Genomic DNA, 22,511 nt, shown 5'->3' with positions numbered 1-22,511 from the left:
CAGGCCCAGAGAGCATCACCTGACATTTAAAAAATAACATCAACCTTATACCAACTCTTTCAATGAATAGTTTTTTTCCCTATCTTACATCAGTTTTATTTATTGAAGTCATGATTGCATTTTAATATGTTCACTATAAGTGTTCCTTTGTTACTGTTTTTAAAGCACTCTTTTCCATCTAATTTTCTGTTGTACAAGGAATCCACAGATATCAGAAAAAAATCCAGGTTGAAATTTCTTATACTGTGCAATTAGCAAAGCATTCCAGTTTATAATGTATACAGGGCAGTGACTGGAATGTGTACCAGAGGTCTGCAACATGACAACAGGACCCTAGTTTGACTTCCATTAACCTTCCTTCAATAGGAATTCTGGATTGTGTTTCTTACAGTCTGTCAGAAATTCATGATATCGGTGCCCCCAGTTCCTTTGTTTTCCATTTCCAAGGGGTCTTTAGACGTCTGGTTTTCCTTCTGCTGCTGCCTTGCAGGTATCACAGGTGAACCTGCCCCTCCAGGAGACCACAGCTTTCACACATTCATCGTTAGCTGCATCTCCTTTGGACAGGACAAACCTGTGTACGGATGGGGCTGTCTCTGATGAGCGAAGAGAGGCCTGGTGAGCTGGTGGCATAGATGTTCTCATTTCCTGGAGAAACTCAGCAGCATGTTCTCCACCAACACTGCCGGATGCCCAGCAGGGCATCAAAGCCCTGAAAGGTGCTGCTTTGGGCTGTACTGCCCCCTGCAAATTGCTGTGGGTGTCCCAGACCCCTTCATACAGCAGGCCTTCTGGCGGCTGGGAGGTGCCTTTCCAGATGCAAAGAACATTGGAAAATACCTTTGGGTCCATGTAATGTCAATTTGGCCAATACTTCCAAGGCTTTCTTCAGGGAATCAGTTATTTTTTCCAGTTCTGTTTTCACAGTTCCCTGGTCCTGACATTGTTTAGCATTGAGTATAACAGGATTTCTTTGATAGCAGAAGCAGCGGCTATTTCCACAAATAGTGACACCAGGAAGCAACCTTTTCTGCAGTCTCCACCAGGGAAGGAGAAGAGGATGTCCATGTTCTCATAAGTCATGGGCCCACCGGGGTCCTTTTTCTTCCAGTTTGCAAGACACAATCTGCACACACCAGGATAACAGGCAGTCTCAACTTCTCCAAGATTTTGCAGTGAGGAATGGCAATATTTCTTGGCAGGACCTTACAGACATCTTGGGCACCTTGATGCCACACGTAGGCTGTGGTGATTTACCCCAAGATCAGGTGGGCAAGGTGCTGCAACTTGTGTCCTTCAAGCTCATCATTGCTGAGTTCTGGCAACTTTTCAACTTCTGTGCATGACTGGCTGGTCTTAATCAGGTCAGGCACGTTTTGAACAATGACTATCCAGGCGGCATACTTATTAGGCAACCCCTCCAGTGGACCTAGCAGAGCAAAGCCCACATCTTCGTTTATGGGGACTTCCTCATGGATTCTCCAAGAACTTTCCATGGGAGATGGCTGCTCATAGGCCATTCTTGGCGTCTAAAGTCTATTTTGATGCCAGGAAAAATGTCCCAATCACTTGACGCTTTCTTTCCAGAGACTGGCTGCTGGTGATTCACGGCAAGGTAAATGGCAACCCTCCCTTCTTTCTTAGTTTCCTTGCTTTCAGTTTCTTGCTTCCATGGCTTTTTTTCCTCAGCGAATAGTTTTAAAAATTTATTTTATGAGACATTAAAAACTTGATAACAGACCCTAACCAGGACAGCACATAAAGAAAAATCCAGGTCACTTTCATTGACGAATGCAGGTATAAAAACATAAGAAGACAGTAAGGCAGAAAATGAAAGGATAGCAAAAGCTGCCTACAGGAAATAAAAGAAAGTTGCTGTAGCAGTTTGGTATTATTTATGAATTCCAAAAATAGATATTGGATTATGCTTGTACACTGTTCAGTTCATCTGGGTGTATTTTATTGTCTTCAGAGGAGTAACTTTTGCTTGATTAAATTCAGATTAAGGCTTTGATTGGGCCAGTTGTGTGTGGGGACTCAGAAAAAATGACATGGCAGAACACAGAGTTGGAGTTCTGAGCTGGCACCCTGGGATGTAAACACACAGGAGAAGAACACAGAGGAATAGAGATGGTTCCATAGACACGGCAGAGGCCCCAGGAAGAGAGATGAGCTGTTAGCCTGACAGCCTACAACTGGCCTTGTGGAGAGAGCAGAGCAGCTGAGCCTGGAGAGAAATGAGCCCCAGGAGAGATGAGACTTATCCCAGCTTAAAGCTGATAATGGAAGAAGCTGGGACCATGGAACCTTAAGGGGAAAAGAAAAGCTGAACCCAGGCAGGCATCAGCAGCCATCTTGCCCCAACATGTGGCAACAGACTTTGGTGAGGGAAGTAACTTAAGCTTTTTGGCCAGGTAACTGTAAGCTACCCCCAAATAAATACCCCTTTATAAAAGCCAACAGATTTCTTGTATTTTGTATTAGCACTCCTTTGGCTGACTAATACAGTTGCCAAAAATTTTTTTTTTTTTAAAGTAATAGATGGGGATGTGGCTCAAGTGATAAGGACTCAGCCTACCATATGGGAGGACCCAGGTTTGATTCCCGGGACTTCCTGGTGAAAAAGAAGAGAAAGTGTGCCTGTGTGGTGAGCCAGTGCCTGTGTGGTGAGCTAGTGCCTGTGTGGTGAGCCAGTGCCTGCGTGGTGAGCCAAGTGCCCGTGTGGTGAGCCAATGCCTGTGTGGTGAGCCAGTGCCTGCGTGGTGAGCCAGTGCCTGCGTGGCGAGCTAGTGCCTGCATGGTGAGCTGAGTGCCCACGTAAGTGCCCACATGGCAAGTCAAGTGCCTGCGCAGCCAAGTGCCATGCCATGAGCCAGTGCCCGCACAAGTAAGTCATGCAGCAAGATGACAACTCAAGAAAAGAGGGACGAAGGGGAGAGTCAATGTAAAGCGCAACAGAGACCAGAAACTGTGGTGGCACAATTGACACATCAGAGGTCCTCAGGATTGAATTGCTCTGAATCCTAGAGGAGAAAGATGATAAGAGAAGACAAAAAAGAGAAATAGATACAGAAGATCACACAGCGAATGGACACAGCAAAAAGAGCAGGTTGGGGGAGGGGAAGGGGAAGGGAAAAAATAAATCTTAAAAAAATAAAGTAATAGATCTAAACCATGAACTTTAATTGGATCGTAGTTCAGAGAGGAAAAAAGTTATAGAAAACATTGTTGGCCCCTCCTGGATATTTTCAATATGAACAGAATATTAGATGTATATTAGTGAAAAATTGTTACTAATTTTCTTTGCTGTGATGATGGTATTATGGATAAAAGAATAATAATGTCCTAATTCTTAAGATATACTTGCATAAGTGTCCAGAGATAAAGTGTCATGATGCATACAACTTAGCTTCAGATGCTACATGGAGAAATGTCTGCATGCCCACAGAAAGAAAAGTCAAGCAGGTATGGCAAAATATTAATTATTGAATCTTGGTGGAGGATACATAAGGATTCTTTTTACTATTTATTTCATTTATATATATATATGAATTATTCTAAATAAAAAGTGAGCAGGGGATGGCGGTGGACTTGGCCCAGTGGTTAGGGCATCTGTCTACCACTTGGGAGGTCCGCAGTTCAAACCCTGGGCCTCCTTGACCCGTGTGCAGCTGGCCCATGTGCAGTGCTGATGCATGCAAGGAGTGCCATGCCACGCAGGGGTGTCCCCCACGTAGGTGAGCCCCACGTGCAAGGAGTGCGCCCCCTAAGGAGAGCCGCCCAGGTTGAAAGAAAGTGCAGCCTGCCCAGGAATGGTGCCGCACACATGGAGAGCTGACGCAGCAAGATGACGCAACAAAAAGAAACACAGATTCCCGTGCCACTGACAACAACAGAAGCGGACAAAGGAGACGACACAGCAAATGGACACAGAGAATAGACAACTGGGGTGGGGGGGGAGGGGAGAAAAATAAATAAATAAATAAAATTAAAAAAAATAGCGAGTGGGAGAAAAAGAATTAAATGAGATTATACACGTATAAAAGAAAGTTGCTGGATTTAGCAGTTTGACTTCAGCAATACGTAGAAGGATAATGTAATCATGATCAAGCTGGGTTTCTCCTATGAATGTAAAATTGGTTTAACATTAGAAAATCAATTACTGTAATTCATTACAATAACACATTAAAAGCTAAAAATCATGACTGCCACAAAAATGCAATATTATCATTTGAAAAGTCAATACTTGTTCATGATTTTTAAAAAGTTGTTGATGAACAGCAATAAGCAGTAACTTCTTTAATCTCATGAAAGTTATCTAGAAACCTGTCACAAACATTATGCTTAATGGTGAAACATTTGAAGTTTTCAAAGAGATAGCAGATAAAGAGAGCAACTTCCACATCTCTATTCAACATTGTACTGAAGGTTCTAGGAAGAGTGATGAAGGGGAAAAGAAACATGTATAAGAATTTTGAAGGAAGAAATAAAACTGTCATTATTCACAGGTGATGTGATAATATATATATACACATATATAGGAAAACCATAAGAATCTGCAATATATTCTTAGAATTAGTTTATCAAAGTTGAATTGTTGAGGAATAAAAAGCATAACCTTGCAAAAATATCTAACAAGTCACTCCTGCCCCCACTTCTGTGGATCGGCCTGTGAGGAAGATATCAAATGAGTAACTCCTGCCCCTGCTTCTGTAAATCAGCCTGAAACCGGTGCAGCTGCATTCTGCCTGTGCAACCCCGCCCTGCTTGCAAAATTTCGCCCACCAATGCGTTAGCCAATGAGCAAAAGTTATGCTGCTCCCCGCTGAAATCCTATATAAACCTATGAAAACTGAAAAACGGGGCTCAGAATTTGGAAACTGACTCTTCTCTGGGCCCATACATAATAAAATTGTTCCTCCATCTCTCTGGAGAGCCGGCTTTGGGTCTTTCTGCGGTTCCGAGCTCCTGGCTTTGCTGCGGCATTTGCTTCCCTGGCCGGGAAACCCAGCCGCGCTGGCCCTCGGGGCCTCCAGTCGGGACTGGCGGGCGCGGCGGGCGGGGATCTCCACAGGAACGAGGCGGCGCCCCCTGCCCCCTTGACGGCCCCTTCGGGGAAAGGATCCTGTGGCGCGCCCCCACCCCGGCCTGACTCGTGGACAGGTGGATTGAACGTCAGGAGACGTGGGGAGGGTGAGGCCCCTGGCTCTGAGCCCCAGTCAGGCCGGCTCTGGACGGAAGGGGAGACGGACCCCCTCCCCGAGTCTCGCGATTGGAGATTCCAGGACAGGGCAGGGCCTCGGGTGGGCTGTGTGGCCTCTGAGCGGCTGAGGGAGTGAACGGGGGCTGCGCAGGCCTCTGCCATCCAGGCTGTGGCCCCCCGGCCTGCGCCACGGAGTCCAGGTGGGCCCGACCCGCACCCGCGGTCGGCGTAAGGGTTAATGCGCGTCCACACGGCGCCTCAGCCACGGGAGCCTGAGTTCTCGCGAGAGCAGGACAGGCGGGCGCCTGCGGGGCTCGTGAGGGCGCCTCCTTCGTCTAGCGACACCGGCCAGGGGTGGGATCATCACAGTCCAACTCACAGCCTTAGAGCGTGTTAAAAACTTCAGGAAGGCTTTTCTGGGGGCTGTGCTGTCCGTCTGTCCCCGGAACTCTCCAGTCCTTGTGTGGGTGGAGGGGCCACGTTTGGTGGACAGGCCCTCAGATGGGACCCTCGATGTCCCCAGGCTCGTGCAGTGACGAGCGTCACTGAAGCCCCCGCCGCCCCCATCAGTTTCCCGACATCAAGTCCTGGATAAAAACCGCCGCCCCCTGCCCTTTAGTTCGACTCTGTGTTGAAAGGAAGGGTCGGCGCAGGGTCCTCGTAGCTCGGCCGCCCAGGCCTGGAAAGCCCGTCACTCCACAGGGCCCTCGGAGGGGGCGCCGCCCCGCCGTGTGTGCCCGCCTTCCCGGGGCCCCCTGCCCGGAGCCTGCGCAGGCGGATCTCCCAGAGGCTCCGCCCCCTGCAGGCTCCCTGGGCCGCGGGCCTCCCCCGGGGGTCCTGCGACCCTCTGGCAAGGAGACGTGGGTCCGCGCAGCCTGTGCTCCCGGTACCCCTTGTGCCGACTGGCCCGTCCACCCTGAGGCCGAGCCTGCTTTGGGCCTTTCATGCCTGCAGGTCCTTGGCTGTCCAAAGATGAGCTGGGAAATTCTCTCTCTATGCTGGAATCACTTCCCCTTTTAAGGCATTCAACTGATTGGATTAAGCATCACTCATAGCTGATGACAATCTCCCTGATTGATGTAATTATAACCAGCTACCTATGATTTACCACTGCAGTAATGTCAATGGTGACTAAAGTCCATAAATGCCCTAGTATGGCAGTTTCCCCGGGGCTTCCTTGATCAAATAACTGGGCACAATTACCTGGTCAAGTTGACGCAATAGCCTAATCATCTCAGGGGTGCTGATGCAAAGTACCAGAAATCTGTTGTCTTTTTATTTATTTATTTTATTTTATTTATTTATTTCTCCCCCCTCCCCCCATTGTCTGCTCTCTGTGTCCTTTCACTGTGTGTTTTTCTGTGTCCGCTTGCATTCTTGTCAGTAGGACCAGGAATCTGTGTCTCTTTTCCTTGAGTCATCTTGCTGTGTCAGCTCTGTGTGTGTGCAGCGGCACTCCTGGGCAGGCTGCTCTTTTCTTGCAAGGGGTGGCTCTCCTTCCAGGGCACACTCCTTGCACTTGGGGCTCCCCTACATGGAGGACACCCCTGCGTGGTACTGCACTCCTTGCGTGCATCAGCACTGCGCATGGGCCAGCTCATCACAGGGGTTAGGATGTCCTGGGTTTGAACCCTGGGCTTCCCGTATGGTAGGCGGATGCTCTATCAGTTGAGCCAAATCCACTTCCCTGTTGTCTTTTTTAAAGGGTATTTATTTTGGGTAAAAGTTTACAGTTAAAATGCCCTAAAGTGTCCAACTTACATTTGCTTTTTCACCAACGTTAGCTGCCATGTGTGGAAGGGAGATGGTTGCTGATCTCTGCTGCATTTTCAGCCCCCCCCCCCCCCCCCCCCCGGGCTTCCTCTTCCTTTGAAGTTCCATGGGCCCAGCTTCTTCCCAATATCAGCAGTAGGCTGGAACAGGGCTTGTCTTTCAGGGCTTCCTGTGTCAGTCTTGGCTCTCATCCCAAGGTCAGCTGTAAGCTATCAGGTGAATGGCTCCTCTTGCCCAGGGCCTAAGGATAAAAAATGACAGTGCTCTTTCTCTTCCTGTGTGTCTTATTGAGTGAATGTCCATTTATATCAGCCCACCAATGGGGCAGGGACTCAACCAGAGTCATACCTTACTCATGTGGTTGAATCGAGAGTCCTAAATTTATTTTACCAAGTAAACTTAATCATAGGCCCCTCTCTGAATTTAATACAATCAAAGGGCATCACACCCAGAGGAATGGGTTAGTTTAAAAACATACTTTTTCTCTTTCGGGTTCACAAAAATCATTTCAGACAGTCATAGCCATCTATATGCTGTCTATAGGAGACACACCTCATACTTAAGGACACAACCAGGTTGAAAGTGAAAGGTTGGAAAAAGATATCCCAAACAAATAGTAATTTAAAAAGATCTGGAGTAACAATAATACTAATATTGGACAAAATAGATTTTAAATCCAAAACTGTTATAAGGGATGAAGAAGGTCATTATATACTAATAAAAGGGGCAATTAACTAAGAAGAAATAACTATAATAAATATTTATGTACCTAACCTGCTTTCCCCAAGATACATGAGGCATACTCTGGCAAAACTGAAGGGAGAAATAGATGTCTTTACAATAATAGTTGGAGACTTCAATACACCACTTTCAATAGTGGACAGAATATCTGAATAGAGAAAGATAAAGAGAGCTCAAACAGACGGTAAATGAGTAAGACCTAAGAGACATTTATAGAGCATTACATTTCCAAATAGCAGGATACACATTCTTTCCAAGCACTCATGGATACACTACATATTGGTTCATAAGACAGGTCTCAATAAATTTTAAAAGGTTGAAATGCAAAACATTTTCTCTGACCACACGGAATGAAGCTGGAAATCAATAATGGATGGGAAAAGGGAAAATTCATAAATATATGGAGATCTTAAATAGTCAGTGGATCAAAGAAGAAATTGTAAGAGAATTCAGTAAATATCTTGAGATGAATGAAAATGAGAACACAACTTCTTAAGACTGATGGAACACAACAGTGCTGAGAGGGAAATTTATAACCCTCGAGGCTTACATTAAAAAAGAAGAAAGTTAAAAATGAAGTTCTAACTGCACATCTGGACAAACTGGAAAAAGAGCAAATGAATCCCAAACCAAGCTGAATGAAAGAAATTGTAAAGATCAGAGCAGAAATAAGTGAAATTGAGACCATAAAACAACAGTATCAATACAACCAAAAGTTGGTTCTTTGAGAAGATCAACAAAATTGACAAACTCTTAGCTAGACTGACAAAGAATAAAAGATAGAAGACAAAATGAGAAATGAGATGGGGGATATTACCACTGACCTTCAAAAATAATAGAGATACTGTGAAAAATAATGCTATAACAACTGTGTGTCCAAAAACTAGATAATGTAGACAAGATGGACAAATTCCTAGAAACACACGAACAATCTACCCTGACCCTAGAAGAAAGAGAAGACCTCACCAATAAAACCACAAGTAAAGAGATTGAAACAGTCATCAAAAACCTCTCAAATATGAAAAGCCTGGGATAAGATGGCTTCACAGGTGAATTCTACCAATCATTCAAGGATGAACTAATACTGATCTTGCTCAAGCTCTTCCAAAATATTGAACAGGAAAGAATGCTACCAAACTCATTCTATGAAGCTAACATCACCCTAATACCAAAACTAGATAAAGATCCTATGAAAAGGAAAATTACAGACCAGTGTCTCTAATGAATATAGATGCAAAAATCCTCAACAAAATACTGGCAAACCAAGTCCAAAAGCATATTAAAAGAATTATACACCACAGTCAAGTAGGTTTTATCACAGGTATGAAAGGGTGGTTCAACACAAGAAAATCCATTATAATAAGCCACGTTAGGAAAATGGATGTGGCTCAACCAATTGGGCTCCCATCTACCATATAGGAGGTCCAGGGCTTGATCCCCAGGGCATCCTGGTAAGGACGAGCTGGCCCACACAGAGTCCCAGCCCACTCGGGAATGTAGCCCGTGCAGGAGTGCCACCCTGTGTGGGAATATGGCCCCGTGCAGGAGTGCTGGCCTACGTGGAGAGCTGGTGCAGCAAGATGACACAACAAGAGACATGGAGGAGAGAAAATAAGAAGACGTAGCAGAACAGGGGAGCTGAGGTGGCACAAGAGAGTAATCACCTCTCTCCCACTCTGGAAGGTCCCAGGATTGGTTCCCGGAACCACCTAATGAGAATACAAACAGATACAGAGGAACACACAGCGAATGTACACAGAGAGCAGACAATGGGGGGTGTGGGGGGGAATTAAAAAAAATAAATCTTAAAAACAAAGAAACAAAAAATAAGCCACATTAATAAATTGAAGAAAAATCACGTGATCCTCTAAATTGATGCAGAAAAGGCATTTAACACAATACAGCATCCTTTCTTGATAAAAAAACACACCAAAAGATAGGAATAGAAGGAAGATTTCTCAATATGGTAAAGTGCATATATGAAAAGCATATAGCTAGCATTGTACTCAATGGGGAAAGAATGAGAGCTTTCCTGCTGAGTTCAGGAACAAGACAAGGATTTCCTCTGTCACCACTGTTATTCAATATTGTTCTAGATGTTCCAGCTAGAGCAGTTAGGCTAGAAAAAGAAATAAAAGGCCCTCATATATGAAAGGAAGAATCAAAGTGTCATTCACTGATGATATGATCCCATATGAAGAAAATCCTGAAAAATCCACAACAAAGCTACTAGAACTAAAAGATGAGTTCAACAAAGTGGTGGGATACAATATCAATACACAAAAACCAATAGAATTACTATATACTACTTTTTTTTTAGGTTGCCAAGCTTTATTTAGGTTGTAATGGTTACAGATAGCATATCTAACCCTGCACCTGCCCCAGCCTGTGCAGCCCCCTGAGCAGGCTCAGCTGCCCTTTCTCTCGTCTCACTTCTTGTCCTCTTTCTTCTTGCCCTCTTTGCCATCCTCGGTGGCCTGGGAGGCCAGGGAGCCCGTGGCATTTTGAATGGCCTCATTGTTGTGATCCACACCTGGAAGGTTCTCTGGGCACTCTGAAGGAACTCAGGATCCTGCATCACATCATAAGCCTCCTCCTCCTTGGCAGGCTCAGATGTGTCCACGGCGGAGCTGGCATCAATATCCGCTGATTCTGCCTGGCCAAACTCTGCTCCCTGCAAGGACATCTGCATGGAATAAGCAATTGGCTCTTCTTCAGTCCTACTGCACAGGTCAGGGAGCCCGGGGCAGCCACACTTCTGCTGGGTGATGGTCATCTTCAGCAGGGCATCATCCACACCTTCAGTCCAGTTGTAGCCATCCCAACCTCAGCAGCAGTGCCTCCTCTTCCTGCCACTGCCGCAGCTCTTCCACGAAAACACAAAGGGCCAGAGCCAGCTCGGGATCAGCACTGGGATCCTCTCTGAATTCGAAGTCACTGGCACCCAGCCCCAGCATGGCACCACCTTCACCAGAATTGGAGAACTGATGAGGGCACCTGCCAAGCTAGACCCAGGAGGCTGTCACTACACGAGAGCCAGGTCTGTCTTTGCCATTCAGTGTATTTGAAAAGGCTGCCAGCTTCTCTGTGTTCACCTCCTCTTCCCCAAAACTGGTAACATCAACATTTACTTTCTCCTTGAGGCATTTGACCAGGTTCACCAGACCCTTCTTCACCTGACCCTTCTCATTGTCCTCCACAGGGCTTCCCACAAAGGCAATGATGGGCATCTTACGATTTTTGCCTTGTCGGTGCTTCAGAGTCAGATGGGCCACGTGGATGCCAGTGCCAAAGGTGATCTTGCCCTTGGGTTGGACTGTGTGGAGCTTGGACAGGATGCAGCTGGTGTCAGGGTGAGTGTGGTCAGCACTTCAGTCACTGGCCATTGTGACGAGGTCCACGTTGTTCTCAGGGTGGCTGCAGTCTTGGAGTGACGTGCCATGTTGACGCGTCCTGTTGGGCCAAACCACAGTGCTTTCCAACACCATCTTGCCGCCTTCCCCTTCCCCAACCAGTTCTCACAACTCTCTCTACACTAATGATGAGCAATCCGAGGAGGAAATAAGAAAAAAATTCCATTTGTAATAGCGAATAAAAGAATCAACTATTTAGGAATAAACTTAACCATGGACATAAAAGACATGTATTCAGAAAACTGCAAAATATTGCTGAAAGAAACCAAGAAGACTTAAATAAATGGAAAGACATTCCATTTTCATGGACTGGAAGACTAAATATAGTGAAGATGTCAATTCTACCCAAACTTCTTTACAGGCTTAATGCCCCAATAAAAATCCCAACAGTCTCTTTTCTTTTTTTTTTTCCAGAAATGGAAAAGCCAATTGTCAAATTTATTTGGAAGGGTAAGGGGCCCCGAATAGCTAAAAATGTCTTTAAAAAGAAGAATGAAGTTGGGGGACTCTTACTTCTTGACTTTTAAAGAATATTTCCTAGCTACAGTGGTGAAAACAGCATGGTACTGGCATAAAGACAGACAGACTGACCAATAGAACCAAACTGAGAATTCAAAATAGACTCTGACATCTACAACTGAGTGATTTTTGACAGGCTGTCAAGCCCTCCCAGCTGGGCCAGAACAGTCTATTCAACAAATAGTGCTGGGAGAACAAGATAGGCATACCCAAAAGAAAGAAAGAGCACTCCTATCTCATACCTAATAGCAAAAATTAACTGAAAATGAACAAGGACCTAAATATAAAAATGACAACCATGTAACTCCTAGAAGAAAACACAGGAAAACCCCAAGATCTTGTGGTGGTAGTTTCTTAAACTTATACCCAAAGCATGAGCACCAAAAGAAAAAAAATGATAAATGACCTTCTCAAATTTAAACACTTTTTCATTTCTAAGGACTTTGTCAAAAGGGTGAAAGGCAGTTAAGTCAATGGGAGAAAATATTTGGAAATCACATATCTGATTAGGGTTTACTATCCATGATATATAAAGAAATACTGCAACTTAGTAATAAAAAGACAAACTGCTTATTTAAAAATGGGCAAAAGTACTGAATAGACAATTGTCCAAAGAAGAAATTGTCAAATGGTGAAAAAACACATGGAAAAATGTTCAGCATCACTAGTGGTTAGGGAAAGGCAAATCAAAACTATAAAATGATATCTTTTCACACCTATTAGAATGGCCACTATTAAAAGGTCAGAAAACTACAAATTTTGGAGAGAGTGTGGAGAGATAGGAATGCTTATTTACTAGTGGTGGGAATGTATAATGGTACAGGCACTGCTGAGCACTGTTTGGCAGTTTGTAAGGAAGATGAATATAGACTTGCCTAGTGACCCAGCAATATCATTACTAGGTATGTACGCAAAAGAACTGAGAGCAGTGACACGAACAGACATCTATACACTGATGTTCACAGTGGTGTTATTAATGATTGCCAAAGGATGGAAACAACCCAGGGGTTTTTATCAACCGATAATGGATAAGCAAATTGTGGTGTATACGCACGATGGAATATTATGCAGCTGTAAGATGAAATTAAGTCATGAAGCATATGAGGACATGGATGAACCTGGAGGACATTAGGTTGCGTAAAGCAAGCCAGACACAAAAGGACAAATATTGTATGATTGCACTACTATGAGCTAAATATATTGTGTAACATATTGTATGATTCCATTTATATAAAATATAAATATACATCAATTTAAAAGATGGACAAATACTGTATGATTGTGCTATTATGAACTAAATATATTGTGTAAACTTATGGAGCTAATAATTAGAATATAGGTCATCAGAAAATAGAATGAGCATAGAGAATGGAAAGTTGAAGGCTAATCTGTGTAGAATTGGTAAAAACGTTGTTTGTAAATCTTCGGAAATGAATTAGAAATGGTGAAAGCACATCACAGTGTTTGTAACCAATAGAGTTATTATACGGGTATAACAGTAGTTGAAAAGGAAAGTGTAAGGACATGAATACTACTAGAAGGAAAGCTAAAAAAATGCAACATGAGACTATCTAACAATGAAATCTCATGCAAAATACAAATACTGAATATATAAGACTATTTTTACAAAATATAAAACAAATAAACTATAGAGTCAGAAACAATAGCAGCTATGTATGGCAAGGGAAGCATCTAGAGATTGAGAGGTGGTGAGGTTTTTTTTTGTCTGTTTTTTTTGTTTATTATAATTATTATTGGAATAATGAAAATGCTCTAATAATATTGAAGTGATGAATGCACAACTATATGATTATACCAAATACCATTGGTTATATACTTTGGATGGATTTATGCTTTACCAATAAAATTGATTTGTTAAAAAAATGCAGTAAGAGAAAAATTATTCATTGAGTACATGGAACAACTATAATTAACAGAAGAGTTCACATTTGGAACAATTGAGGCCATAAGTCAGTGCTGAAAGAAATAAAACAATTGTTCTCTAGTATCTAGCAAAAGTGTCCTTCAAGGAAATGAAGGCTATTGAAGAGATCCTTGGATATATAAAGACTATTTTGCTAACAGGTCTTCCTTACAAGAAATATTCTAAAAAGTCCTTTAGGCTGAAAGGAAATTTCACTAGAACGTAACTGGAATCCACAAAAAGAAATGAAGAGTACCAGAAAAGGGTATATATGAAAGACAGTTTCCATTCATATTTTCCTATTTTCTCCTCTTCACTTTGTTAAATGACTAAAGAAGATCTAAATAAATAAATGAAATTCTTCCCAAACTTATCTATAGAGTTAATTCACACTCTATCAGGCTTTTTTCTTTTTTGGTAGGAATTGAGAAGCTGATCATAAAATTCAGATGGAAATGCAAAGGATCCAGAAGAGTCAAAATAAGGGCAAAAAAGACCAAAATTGTAGGAATTACACTGCCTGAATTCAAAACTTATCAGAAATCAAGACAGTTTAGTACCTATATAAGAATAGGAATATAGATCAATGGAAAAGAATCGAGAGTTTAGGAATAAACCCTTACACTTATGGTCAATTGATTTTTGACCAAGTTCCAAGGCAACTCCATTGGAGGAAAATATAAAGTTTTCAATAAATGGTATAGAGAAATTGAATAAATGCGTAAAAAACAAAAAACAAACCAAAATAAAAAAAAAAAACCTTTTCAACTCTTAGTTTGCATCATACACAAAAATGAGCTCAAAATGTATCAGAGACCAAAATATAAGAGCTAAAACTATGGATTCTTGAAGAAAGTGCAGGAGATGTAATAATGAGTCTGATTCAACTTTATTTTGATGTGTGACTGCTGACTTCTTTTAAAGCTCAGATTTCCTTTCCTCTTTGGCCCCACATTTGGACAGGCTGATAAGAAAGCCTACACGCAACTCCCCTTTGGCAATGGTGGGAAATTAAACCTCACAAATACCCGGCCCACAAGTGGAAACTTTTGTTCTTCCCCCTAGACACTTCAAATTATTCCATCTGTCTTACTAACATTGGCCTGGACCTGCTTGTGCCCACCATACTCCCCACAAGGGTCCCTTATGTAAGCAATAAACTTTCTCTCAAATTCTCTTGAGTGCGAGTGTTGTCAGTACAGACATCCTACCTAAAATTCTAGGTGCGTACCCATGAGAAATTAAAACATATGTCCACATACAGACTCACAGGCAAATGCTCATAGTAGCATTATATATAATATTCAAAATTGGAAACAGTTCAAATGTCCATCAATTGGTGAATGCACAGGCAAAATATGGTATATCCATACAATGAAATGAATACTATTCAGCAATAGAAAGGAATGAACTACCGGCATATGCTACAACATGGATGAACCTCAGAAATATTATGGAAAGTGAAAGAATTCAGATGCAAAAGACCACTTACTGTAAAAAATGTTTAGAAAAGTCAAATCTATAGAGACAGAAAGTAGGTGGATGGCTGCCTGGGTTTGGGGTTGAAGTGGGGGGCAGGGATTGACAACAATTGGACAAGACAGAAAATATTGAGCTGATAGAAAATTTCTAAATCTGTATTGTATTAGTTAGCCAAAGGGGTGTTGATGCAAAATACCAGAAGCCTGTTGGCTTTTATAAAGGGTATTTATTTGGGGTAGGAGCTTACAGATACCAGGCCATAAAGCATAGGTTACTTCCCTCACCAAAGTCTATTTCCACATGTTGGAGCAAGATGGCTGCCAACATCTGTCAGGGCTCAGGCTTCCTGAGTTCCTCTCTTCCCAGGGCTTGCTTTTTTCTGGGCTCAGGATTCCTTTCTTTCCTCTGTGTGCTTACTTCATGGGGCTTCAGCTTAAGACTTCAGCATTAAGCTCCAAAATCAAAACTCCAACATAAGAGGGAGGCAGACATGGTTCAACTGATAGAGCATCCATCTACCATATGGAGGGTCCAGGGTTCGATCCCCAGGGCCTCCTGACCCCATGTGGTGATCCGGCCCATGCGCAGTGCTGCCGTGAGCAAGGAGTGCTGTGCCATGCAGGGATGTCCCCAAGTAGGGGTGCCCCATGCACAAGGAGTGCACCCTGCAAGAAGAGCCGCCCCAGGTGAGAAAAGCAGAACCCACCCAGGAGTGGCACCACACACATGGAGAGCTGACGCAGCAAGATGAAGCAACAAAAAAGAGATGCAGTTTCTCAGTGCTGCCTGATAATGCAAGCAGATGCAGAAGAACACACAGCAAATGGCCACAGAGAGCAGACAACAGGGATGGGGAGAGAAATAAATAATAAAATAAATCTTAAAAAAAAAAAAACTACAACATTAGAAACCCTCCAACTCTGTCCTTTGCCATTCCCTACTGATGTGGCCCAATCAAAGCCTTAATCATAATTTAATCATGCCCAGGTACAGACCAGTTTACAAACAAACCAAAATCTAGTTTTGGAATTCATAACTCTATCAAACTGCTACATGAATCATGGTGATGTTTGCACATGTCTATAATGTGCTAAAATAATTTAATTGTTCAGTTACAATGCCTTAATTTAATGCTATGTAAGTTATACCTCAATAAAGGTATTTAAAAAATCATCAGTGATGATAGCACAGCATTGTAAATATAATTAAAGCACTGAATTATGTATTTGAGTATGGTTAAAAGAAGGAATTTTAGATTGTATGTGTTACTAGAATAAAACATTTTTTCTTTATTTTTAAAGATGCTTTAGACTACATAAATGTTACATTGAAAATACAGGGGAGTCCCATATACCCCAACCCTCCCCGTCCACACTTTCCCCCATTAACAACATCCTTCTGGAACAAAATATAAAACAATCCAGAGGACAGTACAACACAAACGGTGAACCCTAATGTAAACCACAGACTATGGTTAATAGTATAATTATAAAAATGTTCTTTCATTAATTGTAACAAATGTACCATACTAATGCAAGGTGCTAAAAATATAATAGTATGATATATGGGAACTCTATGTTTTAGGCATGCTTTTTCTCTAAATGTACAACTTATTTAATAAAGAAAATTACAATAAAAAGGTACATCACCAGCAACAGGTAAGGGTGGAGAAGTATAGGTGAAAAAAGATTGCTGAAGCTGGGTGATGGGTAATGGAAGTCATCGTACTACTACTATTTTTGCTTACGTTAAAAAATTTTCATAAAAACTTTGTGAGACTAGTGAATGTAGTATGACTGAATACCTGAAAATAACTTGTTTCTGTCCCTGTTGCTAGGATACAAAGGAAAGAATTGTACGTAAATTAGAAGGTAATGAGGTTCAACCCTCTCTTGGTGCCAAATTCTGCTTGTGATGGTCAAGAACATCCTGCTGGGAAACGGATGTGGCTCAAGCAGTTAGACTCCCATTTACCATGTAGGAGGTCCAGGGTTTGATGCGCAGGGCCTCCTGGTGAAGGAAAGCTGGCCCCCATGGCAAGCTGGCCCACGTGGAGTGCCACCTTGCACAGGAATGCCACCCTGCACAGGAGCACCTGCCAACACACGGAGCTGACACAGCAAGATGACACAAGAGACACAGAGGGGAAGCGGATTTGGCCCAACAGATAGGGTATCCACCTACCACATGGGAGGTCCAGGGTTCAAACCCAGGGCCCCCGGGCCCATGTGATGAGCTAGCCCATGCACAGTGCTGATGCACACAAGGAGTGCTGTGCCACACAGGGGTGTCCCCCATGTAGGGGAGCCCCAAGTGCAAGGAGTGCACCCTGTAAGGAGAGCCGCCTGGCATGAAAAAAGCTCAGCCTGCCCAGGAGTGGCACTGCACACATGGAGAGCTGACACAGCAAGATGATGCAACAAAAAGAGACACAGATTCTGGGTGCCACTGAAAAGAATATAAGCGGACACAGAAGAACACGCAGTGAATGGGCTCAGAGAGCAGACAACTGGGGGTGGGGAAGGGGAGAGAAATAAACAACAACAACAACAAAATCTTAAAAAAAAAAAAACAAGAAAAAGAGACAGAAGAGAGACAATAAGAGACATACCAGAACAGGAAGCTGAGATGGTGCAAGTGAAGGATTGCCTCTCTCTCACTCCAGAAGGTCCCATGATAGCTTCCCAGAACCACCTAATGAGAATACAAGGAGACACAGAAGAACACACAGCGAATGGAAACCAAGAGCAGATAACAGTGGGGGGTAGGGGTGGAAATAAATAAATAAATAAATAAATCTTTTTTTAAAGAAAAGAACATCCTATTGAAGCAATGAAGTATGAAAACTGGCTTCAACCAGTTGGCCGGACCCATGAAGAAGACGCCCCTTGCTGCCCTCACTTCAACTTACTTAATTAACATAGTAAAATTCCCACCCAGAGGTGGAGTTATCCACCCCCTTTTTTTTTAAAGATTTATTTTGTATTTATTTATCTCCGCCCCCCCCCCCACCAGTTGTCTGCTTTCTGTGTCCATTCGCTGTGTGTTCTTCTGTGTCTGCTTATAGTCTGGTCAGCAGCACCAGGAATCTGTGTCTCTTTTTGTTGCATCATCTTGCTGCGTTAGCTCTCCATGTGTGCGGTGCCACTTCTGGGCAGGCTGCACTTTTTTCTCACAGGGCGGCTCTCCTTATGGGGTGCACTCCTTGTGCATGGGGCTCCCCTACATGGGGGACACCCCTGGGTGGCAGGGCACTCATTGCACGCACCAGCACTGCGCAAGGGCCAGCTCCATATAGGGCAAGGTGGTCCTGGGTTTGAACCTTGGACCTCCCATGTGGTAAGTGGACACTCTATCCATTGAGCCAAATTCTCTTCCCTCCACCCCTTTCTTGATCATGCAATGTATGTGCAAGCATGATTTCCTGAACATACTAAATATACAATTATATAACCAGCTATGTGTGTTCATTCATAAGCATAAAAACATAATCAAAGCAAACATTAAGTAGTAACTTGAGTATTTAACCAAGAGTGAAACTGCAGCACAGGGAGTTGGGTCTGAGTCACTTTAGACTGACCTTGGCACCTTACCTCTGCAGATGTAATAAGTGTGTTTGCCTGACTCTTGTGTTAAAGTTTTTGTCATGCCATCTCTGCTTATTCATAAAGGCCCTGCCTTGAGGTCTAACACTAGTGAAGTAGGCTAGTAAGACAGGGAATTACTAGATGGATCTGGAAACTGGCAAAGAATCCACATGGACATCAGTAACCCCCAAGACCCCCCACACCCAAGATTCTGCCATCCAGAACAAAGACTTCTTCCTGGGAGCAAGGAAAAGCCCCAGATGTTCCCTAAGAACTTTATTATTGGATCCTCACTAAGGGATTAATAGATGGGGTACTCAATCAAAGCAGCAAACAGCTGGAATCCCCTCCCCTGCCATTAGCAAAGGGATGCAATAATTAACAGTTTTAAAGCTAGGCACAAGCCTGAGAGTGGGCTCTCACCCTGCTCTCTTGCCTGCGGACCTGTCCTGTCCTCTGTGTGCCACCCTCGCCAGTTTTTCCTTTGCCATGTGGTCACGCAAGTAAACCTGGGAATTTATAATCTATAATAGGGAATTGTAGCTTGTAAATCAGCCCTCTTTATCCCTTTTTGCCCCCTTCCTCTCTACCTGGGACCCCTGCTCTGTTATTTTCTGTTATTTTCTCCCATTTCTCTTCCCTCACTGCCTGAATAAATTACTGGCCTAACGCACCTGAAGTGCTCTTGAAATTCATTTCTGCAGCATCACCAGGAACCTAGATAAAATCTGGTAACATATTTGGTGAGCCAACCAGGAGTTTATTGGTGAGTGAAACTATGGCTACAGCCTGTTTAATGCCTTCCTTTGGTTCTCTATTTTAAGTGGGTTTGTGTATGAGCCCCCACAGGATATAGTCCTGGGAGGGAAAGGTCTGGGGTTTGGAAATTTTCTGTGTTCATGCTGCTTGCCTTGTTCTAGCCCCAGGTGGGAGGGCTGGGCACAGGATGGGAGTTAACTGTGCCGCTGCTCTTTCAAGCTCTTTTAGCAGCCAGAAGCTCTGCCCTCTGGGCTGGTGACCATTGCCTTCTCTCACCATCTCTCCTAGAGGGAGCATGGCAGTAATGGAGAGCCTGAGAGCCAAGAGCTTATCCCTCTCACCAGGCCTCTGCAAGCGGCTTTCCTGTCTGACCACACCCAGCTACCTTGGGGAATGAAGTGGGAAGGTGGTGGGCAGAGCCAAGATGGGGGCTCCTCTTCCCCAGAGCAGTCACATGCCATGATACCCTTGCAATTTCTAACCTTCACCCATGTTTTACCTTTTTTACTGAGCGCCTCTTTGCAGGTTTGTGTTAGGATGCTTTGGTCTGTTTTAAAAACTGAAAATGAAAAGTGCCTTTGTTTAGCAAGGAAGCTATTGCCTCAGGACCCCAGAGTCTATTAGCTAGAGCAATTAACCTCTAATCACTTAATGGTCTTTTAATAACTGGTTAAACTGGGAAACTATCAGACAGTAAATTCATAACAACTAAGACAGCATTTAATAATTCTGGAAGGATAGGAGGAAGAAGCACACTTCACCTTGGCAGCTTCAGGTTTAAATCTAATTGCTTGTCTCCCAAGTCCAGGCTGCCCAGGTATCCCCAGAAGCAGGGGCTCTCTGATTTCCTGGGGTGACGGGCATCAGAGAGCAGCCAAATGTTTCCTGAGATTGAACTCAGGAACTCCTGTTTGGGTCAGTCAGTCTCGGACCCTGGAAAGTAGGGGTGCTGAGAACCAGAGCAGGAAACTGAATGGCCCCCATTCCTTGGGCCCATCCATTCAGAGAGCAGTCAAATATCTCCTGGGACAAACGTCTCAAACGCTTTGATTTGGGGCACTGCTCAGGCCTTCCAGTTGGCTTGGGCTCATTTATCTGATATCCAGAATCAGATACCCCAAGACCTTCCCACAAGGATGCTTGTGGGCCAGTTAACCCTGAAAATAAATATTCTAAGGATGCTGAGATAGGGCTTCAGCTCCAAATTGTGTGGAGCAGTGAATTTAGTCAGACTAGGACTCTGAGACGCCAAAGTGGGCAACTAAAGGGTGCTTCTTCATTCTTCCTAGAATAATGGGCAAAGTCTCTAGCCTACCAGCAAACTCCCTGTAGGAGTCTCTTAGGAATCAGGAAATTCTGCCTACTGCTAGTGCACATGGACACAGTATAACCAAGAGCAGTCATTGTATAGACCCTGAATTCCAGATAAACCAGTGTAAGAAGAGAACAGATTAAATCTGAGGCCCAGAAACTTCATGTCATGTCTCCTTAAAGAACTGAGAAAATAAGCCTCAAACTTTTCAGATTAAACTCAATTGTGCCTATAAAAGATGTGAATAGTGATGAAAGTAAAAGAAACCTCATGTGCCATCAATTAAGGTCGAAGAGTTCCTTGAAATGCTAAAGGTATAAAATTCTCTCTTCTTTATTTTGTGCATAACCTTGTGTTCAGCATTGAAATCTATGCTTAACATTGTCAGTTTGCTTGTGCCTAGGAAATCAGATTTGGGGTTCACCTGTTACAAATCAAGTAACGGTAAAAGGTAACCTAGAATTAGTTTTTGAGGGTCAATACTGTCTTGCTAGTGGATTTAACATGTACATCACAAGTGAAATTAATTCAATTGCTAGACAAGCAAAGAAACTTCACATAGTTGTTACTACTAAAGTTCTCGTGGCTTAGTTAATAAAGGTACCCAATTCACTTTAAGGTAAAAACTTATCTAGAAACTGTAACTAAGAGTTAAGACCATTTATAGATGCATTTATATTATAAAAGCAGCAGAAAGATAATAACTGAAATTATAAATGGGTGGATATAGCCTGAACCTATTATTGTAAGAGTAAATTCTAAACTGACCTTATTGTTTATGGTCACTTCAAGCCTAGCCTTACCCCTTGCCTTTGCTTATGGTTATTTCATAACAGTTTCTGGCCCTATGGCTCAGGGGAAAGGAAACTTGAAACGTCCCCATCTCCTGTCCTACTGGTACTAGTAACCCTGCTTTCTCTCATGATTCCAAGTGTGGACTAAATTGCTGCCTGGTGGAATTCTTGACCCTCAGGGTTGAACATCCACTCTCCCAGTCCAGTGGCTGCTGGAGTATTTTTATCTCTGATGACTGGGAAGTGAAGGAGGCCTCCTGCCTTGACTGTCAGGGTTCCTAAGAGTGGCAATTCATGAGAGAAACCAGTTTCCCTGAGGCTTCAATCACCTCAGTGAATATACACAGAATTAGTTTTGCTCATCCAAAGTCTGCTAAAGTCAAAGTAAAATATGAAATTTTGAAACAAAGGAAAATTGTATTAAAACATTGGGGACATTTTGGTTATAAGCCATTAGTTAAGAAACAAAATTCTTGTGCAAAACTGCATGGTCATAGTGCAAATTAAAGAAAAAACCTTCCAGAAGATCTTTCAAATATTTTACAGTTAAACTTATTTTGTAAAAAATGAAAGTTTTAAGGAACTGAGTTGTGTTTCTGGGTCAAAGTATTCATGTCTGCCTTTTGCTTAGTGTGTAACTTCATACATCAGATAATAATATCAAATTAATGAATGATGGAAGTTTTAGGTTCATATCTAATGAAATTAAGTTAAAGAAATGTAGGGCTTAAATGAGTAAAGTAAATTCCATTTGGTTACTAATTGTAATCTAAGGTAAATTAGCCAGTCTGTGGTTGTGGTCAATTATGAAGAGCTTGTAAAAGCATCTTCCAAACTGAAGCATTTAAATGGCTCTAGTTCTAAAAAGTCATTATTAACTAGAAACCTAGATTGATATTAATAGGAAAAGTAACTTCCTAACAATGAAACCTGTCTGAAAGTCACCTCAATGTGCATATTCAAGTGGTGGTAATGAAAAGTTAACTTGATTCCATTGGGAATCT

At 42.9% G+C, this 22,511-nt stretch overlaps 2 pseudogenes; both read right to left on the bottom strand.

Moving 5' to 3' along the window:
• Positions 1 to 359: 359 nt before the first annotated feature.
• Positions 360 to 1,520, bottom strand: LOC101420586 (indoleamine 2,3-dioxygenase 1 pseudogene; annotated as a pseudogene).
• Positions 1,521 to 10,146: 8,626 nt separating this feature from the next.
• LOC101420159 (26S proteasome non-ATPase regulatory subunit 4 pseudogene) lies at positions 10,147 to 11,205 on the bottom strand (annotated as a pseudogene).
• Between the last annotated feature and the right edge of the window lie 11,306 nt (positions 11,206 to 22,511).

This window comes from Dasypus novemcinctus, chromosome 27, assembly GCF_030445035.2.
Source record: "Dasypus novemcinctus isolate mDasNov1 chromosome 27, mDasNov1.1.hap2, whole genome shotgun sequence".
Lineage (NCBI taxonomy): Eukaryota > Metazoa > Chordata > Mammalia > Cingulata > Dasypodidae > Dasypus > Dasypus novemcinctus.
Note: the sequence above shows the minus strand (reverse complement) of the source record. Positions and strands in the feature narration are given on the sequence as shown.